The sequence below is a fragment of the Meriones unguiculatus genome, chromosome 21, assembly GCF_030254825.1.
Source record: "Meriones unguiculatus strain TT.TT164.6M chromosome 21, Bangor_MerUng_6.1, whole genome shotgun sequence".
In the NCBI taxonomy this organism is placed as follows: Eukaryota; Metazoa; Chordata; class Mammalia; order Rodentia; family Muridae; genus Meriones; species Meriones unguiculatus.
In genome coordinates this window covers 41,102,089-41,114,266 of record NC_083368.1, presented here as the reverse complement: position 1 = coordinate 41,114,266, position 12,178 = coordinate 41,102,089, and the positions used below count along the sequence as shown (strand labels likewise).

Sequence of the window (12,178 nt, the reverse complement as noted above, 5' to 3'; positions counted from 1 at the left end):
TTTATTTCTGGGTCTGTGATTTGATTCCATTAATCTTCTAGTCTGTTTCTATGCCAGTACCATGCCGTTTTTATTACTGTTGCTCTATAGTACGACTTGAGATCAGGGGTGGAGATAGCTCCAGAAGTTCTTGTATTTTTCAGGATGGTTTTAGTTATTCTATTTGTGTTTTATTTATTGCTTCTAATTCTGTTTTCATGTCTTGAAATATTTTATTCATTTCCTTCATGTGTTCGATTATGGATTTCTCTCTGTCGATGATGATCTCTATTTTTTTATTCTTGTTCATTTTTATGTGCCTCGAATAACTGCATAATCATAGATTTAAGATTTCATTGTGTTTCAGCTGCATTAGAATATCCATTGATTTTGGGGAATTCTGGTGACGCCACGATGTGCTGATTTTTTTTTTTTTTTTTTTTTTTTGCCTTCCTTTAGCCATCTAGTTGTCTGTAGACTTGACTGTTCCTAGAACCTTTACTGCAGATTGGGTCCACCTGTTTGTGGAGTCTGGAGTAGGCTACAGGAAGATGAGAGATGTCCAGGGTCTCAAGAATGGGTGCTGGAGATTCAGATGTAGCTAAGGAAGGGAGGTGGCTCTGCTGAGTTCACTGTCTCACTGCTTGTGACCCGGGCCAGGCAGCTGGGGTGCAGGCAGGCAGCTCTCCAAGCCTAGAGCTGCTCCCGTGCCCACAGGCTTCATCGAGGTGATGGACAGTGTCAGTTGGGTCTCACACCTAGCTCAGCTCCACTGGGTTCACTATCTTCTAGGCTCGCTGTTTGTGACCCAGGCATGTCAGATAGCTGGGGCACAATGCAGAAAGATCTCTGAGCCTAGGACTGTTTCAGTGTCCCACAGCACTTGAGTTGGCGGACAATGGGATTTGGGTCCCATGCCTGGCTCAGGTCTGCTGTGTTCACCAGCTGTGCTGGGCCCCTTGTTTCTGTCCCAGGTATTCCAGGCAGCTGAGGAGCAGGCAGAAAAGTCTCTGGGCCTGGAGCTCTTCCGGTGCCCCACAGGAGATGGTCGACAATGGGTCTTGGATCCTGCACCTACCTCAGCTTTGTTGGGTTCCTTTTCTGTATACCAGACAGCTGGGTAGCAGGCAGAATGGAGGTGTGCCTCCCCCACAGTACGGGAAGATAACCCCTCCACAGAACAGTGAGAGTGAGCGCCACTAGCCACTGCAGCCAGGAAGGTGTCCGCAGGATGGTGAGAGTAGGCTTCCGGGTTTGGAACCAGGAGCGGCTGGTACCCAGAAGGTGTTCGCAGAACTGTGGGAGTGCATGCCCGGGTTTGGAGCCTCACCCTCAGGACAGGAAGGTATTCACTGCAAAGACCTTGAGACTGAGCACCCAAAGTCTGAGCCACAGATGGCAGGGTTGGTCACTCTGCTCTCACTGCTGAGCTGCTGTTCAGCTACTCTTGAGTGGTCAGGGCAGTCATCTTGTACCTCCTCAAATATTCTTTTTTTTTTCAAGGCAAATTATATTTATGGACGTTCTTGGCATGTACCCTCTCAAACATACTATCTTTGCTACATTAATATTTTATAACATCTTCATTTTTGTTTATATGTAGCTTAGATTTGTTGTTACTGTTATTAATTTTCTATTTGGTTTGTATGGTGTGTGTAGTTGGATCATTAAGAATAGTTTGAGATTGAGTTAAAATTTTAAATGGCAATACTTGTTACAATTTAATAAGCCCTCACGGGAAGAATATTTCACTATGATTTCTTACAGCTTTCTGAAATACTAGGACTGTGTGCAATGAAGTTTTTGACTCATTTATTATATTTAAATTGGTCAGTAACTATTAATATGATCAGTAGAGTTACCCACTCATTGAAACGAAGCAGAATGAAATAGTTTCAGTGATTATTAATGCATGCATCTATCATATATCACATCATATACCCAAATTATCATATTAATTTATATTATGTTTTCTGACTCAAAGTGGAAGAAGAGAAAGTTTGTTGATTACACATATTTTATCTATTTGCTACAGGGTGAGCCTTGTATTAGAAAATTCTAAATAAACTAAAATCTTGTCTTTATCTAAAAGAGGTGAGATTCTGTTGGGCAAATGGATGGTTAACCTTCATTGTCAGCTTGACTAGGTTTAAAATCACCCACGTGGCACATTTGTGGGTATGTCTGTGAGGGTATTTCCAGAGAATTTAACTGAGCAAAAAGGTCATGCCGGAAGTGGGTGGCTGTACCCATAGATTGGAGTCTAAACTGAACAAAAATGAAGCAAGAAGAAGCCAGATGACTTCTAGGTTTCCTGGCCACCTCTTTCGTGACAGCAGATGCAATGCGACCACACACTTCACTTCCCTCTGTCGGGAAGGAGTTCATCTTCTTAAGCTCGAAGCCCAAATAAAACTTCCCTTCCTTAGGTGGCTTCTTGTTAGAAATGTTGTCACAGTCATAAAGAAAGTGACTGATACAGGATATAGGAAGTATCTAGTAGATCCTACAGTTTGGGGCATTTCAGTTGGTATTGAGAGAGTGAAGAAAAGAAGGGTGGAGCAAAACTGGTATAAATATTTAATGTAAGACAGTTACATTGATTGGAGTCAAAAGGCAAATTAGTGTTTCAATTTCACTGACATTCATAGTTCTCAAAAATCTTGATTGCTCTCACAATATTATGACATCCTGGGAAAGGAAGGATATGGTTAAAATACAAAGGAATACCTAAAATAACAGAGATATAAAACTGGATAGGTTCATTCTCAATGTTTTCAATAAATATTAGGACACAAGAAAACCATTTTAATTTCCCTGAATATTCAATGCTTATTTCATTATACTTTCATCTGCTTCTGTCTATGAAACTTAAAGAAAAACATTTTTTATTTTTTCTATTTTTTAATTTAATTTAATTTTTTTATTATTAGTTACATTTTATTAACTCTGTATCCCAGCTGTATCCCGCTCCCTCATTCCCTCCCAATCCCACCCTCCCTCCTTCATCCCCTCCCTGCCCCTTTCCAAGTCCACTGATTGGGAAGGACCTCCTCCCCTTTCATCTGACCCTGTTTTATCAGGTATCTTCAGGACTGGCTGCAAAGTCCTCCTCTGTGGCCTAGCAGGACTGCTCCTCCCTTTGGGGGTGGGGAGGTCAAAGAGACTGCCATTGCGTTCCTGTCAGAAATAGGCCCTGTTCCCCTTACTATGGGGAACCAATTGGTTACTGAGCTATCACGGGCTACATCCGAGCAGAGGTTCTAGGTTATATCCATACATGGTCCTTGGTGGGGTGTCAGTCTCAGAAAAGACCCCTGTGCCCAGATATATTTGGTCCTTGTGGAACTCCTATCTTTTCTGCGTCATACTAACTCCCCTTCTTTCATATGATTCCCTGTACTCTGCCGAAGGTTTGGTTATGAGTATCTGCTTTGATACACTGCTAACTAGAGTCTTTCAGAGGCCCTCTATGGTAAGCTTCTGTCCTATGTCCAATGCACATCCCATTTGTCTTTCTAAGTGAGGATTGATCATCTTACTCCATGTCTGCTTTCTTGTTTATCTTGTTTAGGTGTATAGATTTCATTATGTTTATCATATCTTATAGGTCTAATATAAGCAAGTATATACCATGTTTGAAAGAAAAACATTTTAATGGTTATAAATTCAGTTATAAAGCCATGACTAAGAATGTTAAGAATCTAATGCTAAAGTGCATTCAAAAGGATAGATCAAAGGTTTCTATATCCTTAAGTAATCCTTCTATCTTTAGTCAAAATTTATAGATTAGAAAAAATTGGAACTTATTTGGTCAAGAATTTTGGATTTGAGTTGATTCATAGGACAATGTGTGTGTGTGTGTGTGTGTGTGTGTGTGTGTGTGTGCTTGGAGGCCATAAGATGACATTGGGTATCCCTCTGTATTACCATGCATCTTTATTTATTTATTTATTTTGATACAAAGTATCTTCCTAAACTTGGGATCACTGATTTATCAGAATGCCTGGCAAGCAAGCCATCAGGATTTTCCTGTCTTCCCCTGTCTATGCTGGAATTACAAGTGCATTTTCCCACACCTGGCGTTTTATGTGTGTGTGTTAGTGACATGGATTACATCACTGAGCCATCATCTTAGTCCCTGCATTCTTATATTCATAAAAGTTTTATATGTAAATAATTTTAACTCAATATGCTTGCTAAGCATGTCTGCCTAACACACACACACACACACACATACACTTCTCTATTCCTACCACATGGTATAGGCAATTCGTTTTAACAATTTTAATGTTTCCTGTCACTTTTCCAGGCAAAGATAACTTTAAATAATAAAAATTCACTTTAATTTAGAGTACAACACTGACCTCAGCACATACATACATTTCTAGTATAGCTTTCTGCTAGTTTTGTTCAGATCAACTTTTGGAGTTTATATGAAGTGAAAATGTCTTTCCTCTATGTGGCTGACTCACATAGTATACAGTTAATTTTCCCTTTGATGAAATTTAACTTCAACCAAGGACCATGCATGGAGATAACCTAGAACCCCTGCCCATGGCAGCTCAGTATCCAAGTGGGATGCCCTAGTAAGGGGAACAGGGACTGTCTCTGACATGAACTCAGTGGCAGGCTCTTTGATCACCTCCCCCTGAGGGTGGAGCAGCCTTGCCAGTCCATAGAGAAAGACAATGCAGCCAGTCCTGATGAGACCTGATAGGCTAGGGTCAGATGAAAGAAGAGGACCTCCTCTATCAGTGGACTTCGAGATGGGCATGGGAGGAGATGACAGAGGGGGCTACAGCTGGGATACAAAGTGAATAAATTGTAATTAATAAAAAATAAATTTAAAAATAAAATAACTATATAAATATATATAAATTTCCCTTTGATGTTCCTTCTCTCATTTTTTGTAGTTAATAATATTTTTGAATTTCTACATATATGTTTTTACATTTGTCTATAAACTCTTAAGCTCTTCAATGGATGTGTGAATTATTTCTCAACATGTTGAAACACGAAAGAAGCATATTTCTGGAAACTTGTCATGCAGAATCATGTGATGCTTCAATTAGGAGCCATTCTTGAATATCCTTCTATGCACAAGTGTCTTTTTTGCCTGTGTTGGGTAGGATACTCTGCTATTTGGACATTTATTCATCTTCTGTCAGTACTTACTTAGAACATTCCAGGGAAGGAAATGCATGTGGTAGGGACATTTTGTGTAGAAGAAATATAGAATTCTGTTCTGGAATGGTTCTTTTTTTTGTTTGTTTTGCCAGATTTTGAAAATATTTCTCCTTTTGTCTTAGTTTTCCGTTCTGCTTCTGAGAGGTGTTCTCAAGCCTCTGTGTTGCTAGCATTTAGAAGCACCTAGGCACTGCTATTCAGACAGATCCTCTAAGTTTGGTCACACATGCCTATCATTTTCGGAAGTGTTTTTCTTCTTCTTTCTTTCTATGTTTTGTTTTAAGAAATAGTCTCATATAAGTCTCACATAGCACTGGATGGCTTTAAACTTGCTTTGTAGCCAGGGATAACCTTGAACTCTTAATCCTTCTATCTCCATCACTAAGTGTTGAGATTGCAGACTTGTGCTATTGTATGCAGTTTATGTGTGCTGAAGATCAAACCCAGGGTCCCGTGCATGTCGTGTAAGCGGGGCTCTGCTCTAAAAGCTTCCACAGCTGGAGGTGTTAAGATATCATTATATCTTAAAACTTAAAAGTTTCATATAGTCTCTTCAGCCTTGGTGATACCTTGAAACTTCTATTGTCATGACAAATACAGAAGTTCCCTTTACTTTCATTTTCTTTGTCTATATCCTGTATTTCCTTCTAAGTTATTCTATCTATATACTTTTACCATTTAAAAAAAATCACAAATAGCCATTAGTTTTTATTTCAAACTTTTTTTTCTTACATAATGATGCTCTTTTTTTTTTTTTTTGCATGCAGAAAAGATTCAGTATTGTTGATAACATGAAGTTTATTTCTATTTTTAGCTTAAACAATTACAGGATTCCATTACATGGACTTTGGGGGCATCATTGGTTAGGGTAGTCAGGGCACTTCATCTAACCCCTGAAGTATGTGCAACATCTGAACACTGATTGCGTGATACATTTCCCCAAAAGTTCAGTGTTAGTGTGAAAATATTTAGTGTTGCAAAATTTGCTGCTGGAAAGTTAGATTAGTATTTGCTGAACAAAAGGGAATGTCTGAATACACATAGATATACAAACACAGCATATTTCATACAGATGTTTTATAGTCAGAAAACCCACAGAAGTCAATTATTCTACCCAGTAGCACTGGTAGTCCTAGCCCCCATTTTATTCCATTCTTTGATGCTTTTGTGGTATCATGGACCTCTACTAAATGCATGCATGTTATTTCCTTCTGAACCAAGGGCAATCTCTTAAGTATTTACTCATCTCAGTTTCTATATTTAAAAAAAAAAATCCTTTCATTCTGACACATGTAGCATGTTCTTTATTGACTGAAACCCAATGAATTATAGGAACATTATGAGTCCCTCCAACAGCCCTCTCTCTACTTTATTATGTCTTCTTTTTGTTCACTTGTTTTAGACATTTAGATCATCCTCCATTACTATGTTTTGTGATTTAATATTCACACTCTGAATTTTGGACAAATTTGTGAATGCTTCAAGTAGTTCCTCAAGTACATCAGGCTACTAGGCATGCTGAAAATGTCTCACCTCTATGCTATATATCCAAATACACACACCTCACCTTTTAAGGCCCTTTGTTTTATATTTATTACTTGGATAAAACTAGGTAGTTAACTAGCATTTACCAGTACTGCTTGAGAATGATAAGCACTTGCTAGAAATCCACACATTTTCACAATATAAAATTTTCACAATTCTCTGGGTTTGTCATGATATCCATGTAAAATATAGGTAGGCCTTCTATTTTGCTGCTCAAATTCTGCCTGTCTATTCACATTTTAATTTTATCCCACACATGTTAGAAAAATATTAAGGTATCTCAGAAAGCATGAGAAATAGACTTGGACCACGCTGGAGCCAGGTTGTTTAGTTTGGATAAAAGACACTGTGGTTAATGGATTGGCTTTATTTCGAAGGCCTTTAGGGAATTTAGATGATTCTGCCTGCTTTGTGTCTGCATGAGAGAAAAGCAGGACAAAAATTTTGGCAAGATTTATCCAGACAAATTTTTGAACTCCTCAGCTAGACAGACAAAAATCCTACAATCTGGCCAATCTTATCTCCAGGGAATCCAATATGACAGGAGCTTGAAAGAGCTGATGAATTTTCTCTGTTCTTGCCACCACCCCTGATCAGAATCCACACGACATGTTCTTTGAAATCTAGAATTCCTTTAAAGACACGTAGAGTTGTAATATTCACTAGAAGGTTGAATACTTTATCTGACTTAAGAACTTTATTTTGGGTGGTGCAGAAAGGCTTCACAAGCATCAGAGTGAGCAATCGTTGAGAACTTCCTGAGCTACATGTGTTTCTAGTAAGAGCCCAAAGCCTTGTGTTTTAACACTCGCCCTATTCCTGGCTTCTGGTCCTTTTCCTCATACTTAGCTCTTTCTCTTCTTACTCATGATCATGCTTTCTTTTGCTAAATCATTCTTCTATGTCCCGGGGTTCCCTAAGTATTATAAGATTCACGATCTTCAATCACATTCATTTTTAATCTTCAAAATTAATAACCGAAATTTATTATTAACTTAACACTAAACTAGGTACTTTGCAGTGCTAATCTAACTTAACACCCACAACAACCTTGCACAATAACATTTTCTAAGCTATGCTCATTGCAGGTTTGAATGGTGTGAGTGTGTGACAAGAGAGTGATTTCCATAGACTAGCTTTTAATTTGAAGTATTGGTTTTTAATTAGATCGAAATGTATAAAATCTATTTGAATGCCTTAGTCTACAATCACTTAGATCTTACTTTAATTTGTGCTTCTCAGAGTAATTGTAATTCCATCCACATAAAAACATAAGTGAGATGGCCCAGAAAGAGCTAAAACCACAAACATGACAGCACGTAGTGATTCAGAGCGTAGACTGGATTCCATTTTCTGGTTTTGGTGGATACTGCGACGAAAAAAATAGAGTATTGCATCTGAGGGTGTTTTTAGGTAGCTCTGCGCATACTGTTTAATAAAGAGTCATCACTACAAAAATCAAAAGCAGACACATCATTTTATATTCTGCAATTAAGTGTCTGCTTGTTAGCAGCAAATTGTGGCATCTTTGATAGTGTGGGTAATGTATGTTTTCTTCTCAGCTCACTGAGGCTGTGGTAAATGGAAGCCAGACTCCAACATCAAAGAAGAGAGGTTTTCCTTTGTAGGAAAGCATCATTATGTTTTCACACCATTAGGGTGACAGAAGTTCCACATCTCCTCTGCATGAGGAAGATGCTTTTGATTATGTTATTTTGAAACTAAACATAGACTAAGAAGAACATAATGTTTATCATTACTTGTGTATATATTAATAGCACAATGCCCCACATACTGTTTATTGATTACTTTATGAACAGTTTTAGGCAAAGGTGGATGTTAAAGAACTCACTAATTGAAACTAATTTTAATTTGAGTAATTAGACATATCAGGATGTAATTTCCTGTCTTTTAAATGACATTCCCTTGAAAACTTGCAATGTTCTTCATGATGATAGCCTCATAAATGACAGCCTCAGCAATTACTATAAAGAGGCATAAGGAAATTCAGTCTCCAACAAAAATCAGGATAAGATGCTTAGGGATGACATGGATGCTTGTTATTTTATATCCCTGCCTACCATTAAATAGCCATTTTCATGAATAAATCCATGTTTTTTAGACCTAGAGTTTATCGAAGGAAAAGTGTTAGTTGAATAAAGTACACATTGACAAGATGCCGAATGGTGAATTAATGAACTGTATAGCTATCATTTTCATTGTTTTTCCATACTTTCACTTTAAACAACGCACTGTGCCCAAGATAGCACTCCTAAGAGAGTGTTTATGGTGATACTAAGAGAAGCCCAAATCCACAAGAGGGAAAAATACATTCACCGTAGTCTTTTGCTCATATCAAAAGATGAGTGAAAGTAAGCCTGTAGGGACCAAACCCTGCAGAAATTAGAGTATATGGTTGAATATTTAAGCCTTTCTTACAGTGATTGTAAGTTACCTGGCTTCTGTCACAACTACTATAAAGGCTAAATGGTAACCTGAGTGTTTGCCACTTATTTTTTTTTTTCTACCTACTGTATTCCTCAAGTTAGACAACATTACTACTTGGTTGATAGTCACTAAAGAATTTTCCTCAGATAACATTGTTACCTACAAAAACTTTAAAATGCAAATTTAAAAATTAAAAATACAGGGAATGTGCACTGATCCTCTCATCAGTGTACCCTGAAAAGGGGTAGTCATCTGGCAAAAAAAAAAAAAAAAAGTCACTGTGTTTAAGGCCAAATATCATGAACTTTGTTTACACCTCCTTATGAAACAAACAAACAAACAAACAAACAAAACCCAGACAGACCCATATGCTATCAGTGAATTAGCAAGTCATCAGACCAGTGGTGAGTCTTGGTGCATTGGCAGAACTGTGGCTCCAATTTGGAGAGTTCCAGGTAGTGAGACCCACTGTTTTGGTCAGGGTGACTTGGAAATATGTGTTGGGGAAGCCTCATGGTTGATCAACTAAAGCCTGCCACTGTTGACAGTATAGAGTGAACACAATGCAAAAGTAATATGCCCTTTTCTCTGTCTAGGCTGTGTCAGCCTTCCCAGCTTTGGTGATGTCAAAAGTTCATAATTCTAAGGAAGTTTCTGCACTGCCTTTGGTGGTTAGAGACAAGGTTGAAGGCTGCAAGAAGACCAAGATTCCCAAATAAAAGTAAGGCCTGTGATGACTTTAAAAAGGTAAAAGTCTCTCTGCCAATGAGGGATTGATGACATAATCAGCACAGGGGATGCTGCATCATCTACAGTGAACATGATGATATAATCAAGGCCTTCATAAGCATCCCTGGTGTCTTAGCCAACATTCTTTTTCTGTGAAGAAATAACAGGGCCAATGCAACTCTTCTAAAGGAAAGCATTTAATTGGGGCTGGCTTACAGTCTCAGAGTTTCAGTCCGTTATCATCGTGGCAGGAAGCATGGCAATGTGCAGGCAGACATGGTGCTGGAGTAGCAGATGAGAGCTACATCCTGATACCCTGGCTGAGAGACTGTGTGTAGCCTTGATATGGGCTTTTCAAGTGTGCCAGCCAGTGACACACTTCCTTCACCAAGGCCAAAGTAACAGTAACTCTTATTCTTCTGATTTAATTGTTGTCTCCAAGGCTTACTGCCTCAGTCTGCTAACCTAGGCCTAGTCCTGAAAACTTCCAGGCTCCATACAATCTAATCTAGGCCTAGAATATTTTTCAGCCTTTGAGACTTAGTGCTGAATAAACTCACCCTTTCTACCTCTTTCTGGACTTTGGGTGGCTGGTTCAATTCAGTTATTCTGTTTCTCTCCTAGATGAGTGATTTAAAACTGGCTTCTCTCAACTCCTGAATGAATTGCTTTGCTTGACCACATGTTAACTTTGGCCTTGGTGAAGGAGAGCAAGAAACAGAAGAAAACTTTCCATGTTAACAAGAGAAAGAAGCCTGCTGGGTAGAAAAACACGGTAGATAAAGACGCTGCCACCAAGAAACCAGCAGCCAAGAAGAAACTGGCAGAGAAGAAACCTACCACAGAAGAAAAGGCTGCTGTTTATATTATTAGGACCGATTTCATTCCCCAAATGAAATCTTTTGGCTCCTTCTCATTTTTGGCTCATCTATCTTCTGTGTCTAGCTTGTTCTCTCTTCCACCTGTCTTAGTAAAACTCTTCTGGTAAAACTGTTTTTGAACTTCATGAACTGAACTACCACAAACTCAACTCCACTGTCCTGCCTCTCAACTCACTGACTCAACTGAACTGCCTGAACAGCACTGACTAGAATTTAGAGATCTGCATGCCTTTGTCTCCCAAGGGCTGGGATTAAAGGCTTGTACAGCCATGCCTGGGCCTAAGCTTTTCTTTACCTGAAACTTCTTTACCCGCCCTGTACCACATGGACCTTGAACTCAGAGATCTGCTTGCCCCTGTCTCCTGGGATTAAAGGCATGTTTGTATTCCAGCTGGATCTCACAGACCTAGATCTTTGGATGTGATCTCTTGCCATAGCAGCCATGTTCTGAATTAAAATTCCTCTACAGGCCACACTTCTAATCTTTTCAAACAGTGCCACTTCCTGGTAAGCAAGGTGGGAGGGGGAGCATTGTCATTCAGATCACCACACCTGCTAATACTCTGCTTAATTTAAGCAGGCTGAACATTTTGAAACTTAGTGCTGGTGGGTGTATGAGGCATTTCTGCATTTTGAATGAAAGGACTTTCCAGAAGTTAAGATGAGTTGTTGGTTCTTGGTTGAAGGATGCTTCCAGCAAGAGTAACTGTAACCTTCCAATACGCTAAATGATGAACATGGGCTTTAGCTGAATCTTGAAAAGCACTAACATCCAAGGAGCCCTCTGAGCACCATGAAAGAAGAAGTCATGGAAGAACCTGAGAATCATGTTGAAGCTGAACTGGTTCCTCAAGATTATGTACACACAGGAGCACCACCCTTTTCCCTCTCAGAAATTCCAAACACAGGTAGAGAAAGTGGAAGTAGCAGCAGCAGCTAGATGAGAGCAGGGGGAATCAGAGAAGGTGGCTGCTGGCAAGAGGCAGGCAGAGAGCAAGAAACAGAAGAAAACTTTCCATGTTAACAAGAGAAAGAAGCCTGCTGGGTAGAAAAACACGGTAGATAAAGACGCTGCCACCAAGAAACCAGCAGCCAAGAAGAAACTGGCAGAGAAGAAACCTACCACAGAAGAAAAGGCTGCTGTTTATATTATTAGGACCGATTTCATTCCCCAAAGGATAAACAGAGACAGCCTATTTGAATAAAAAGCCTAATCATAGGGAAAAAATTCCTGCCTGTCCTGGAATTCACTATGTAGACCAGGCCAGCCTATAACACATAGATTCACCTGTGTCTATCGCTCAACTGCTGGATTAAAGGAGTGTGCCACCAAGCCCTGCTTCATCACTTATTGATCAAATTCTTTTCAAATATATTAATGGGCTAAACAGCTTGCAAAGATACAG

General features: G+C 39.2%; 1 pseudogene; it reads left to right on the top strand.

Annotated features, from left to right (window-relative positions):
* The first annotated feature begins 893 nt into the window (after positions 1 to 893).
* LOC110542467 (large ribosomal subunit protein uL4-like) lies at positions 894 to 11,524 on the top strand (annotated as a pseudogene).
* The last annotated feature ends 654 nt before the right edge of the window (positions 11,525 to 12,178 follow it).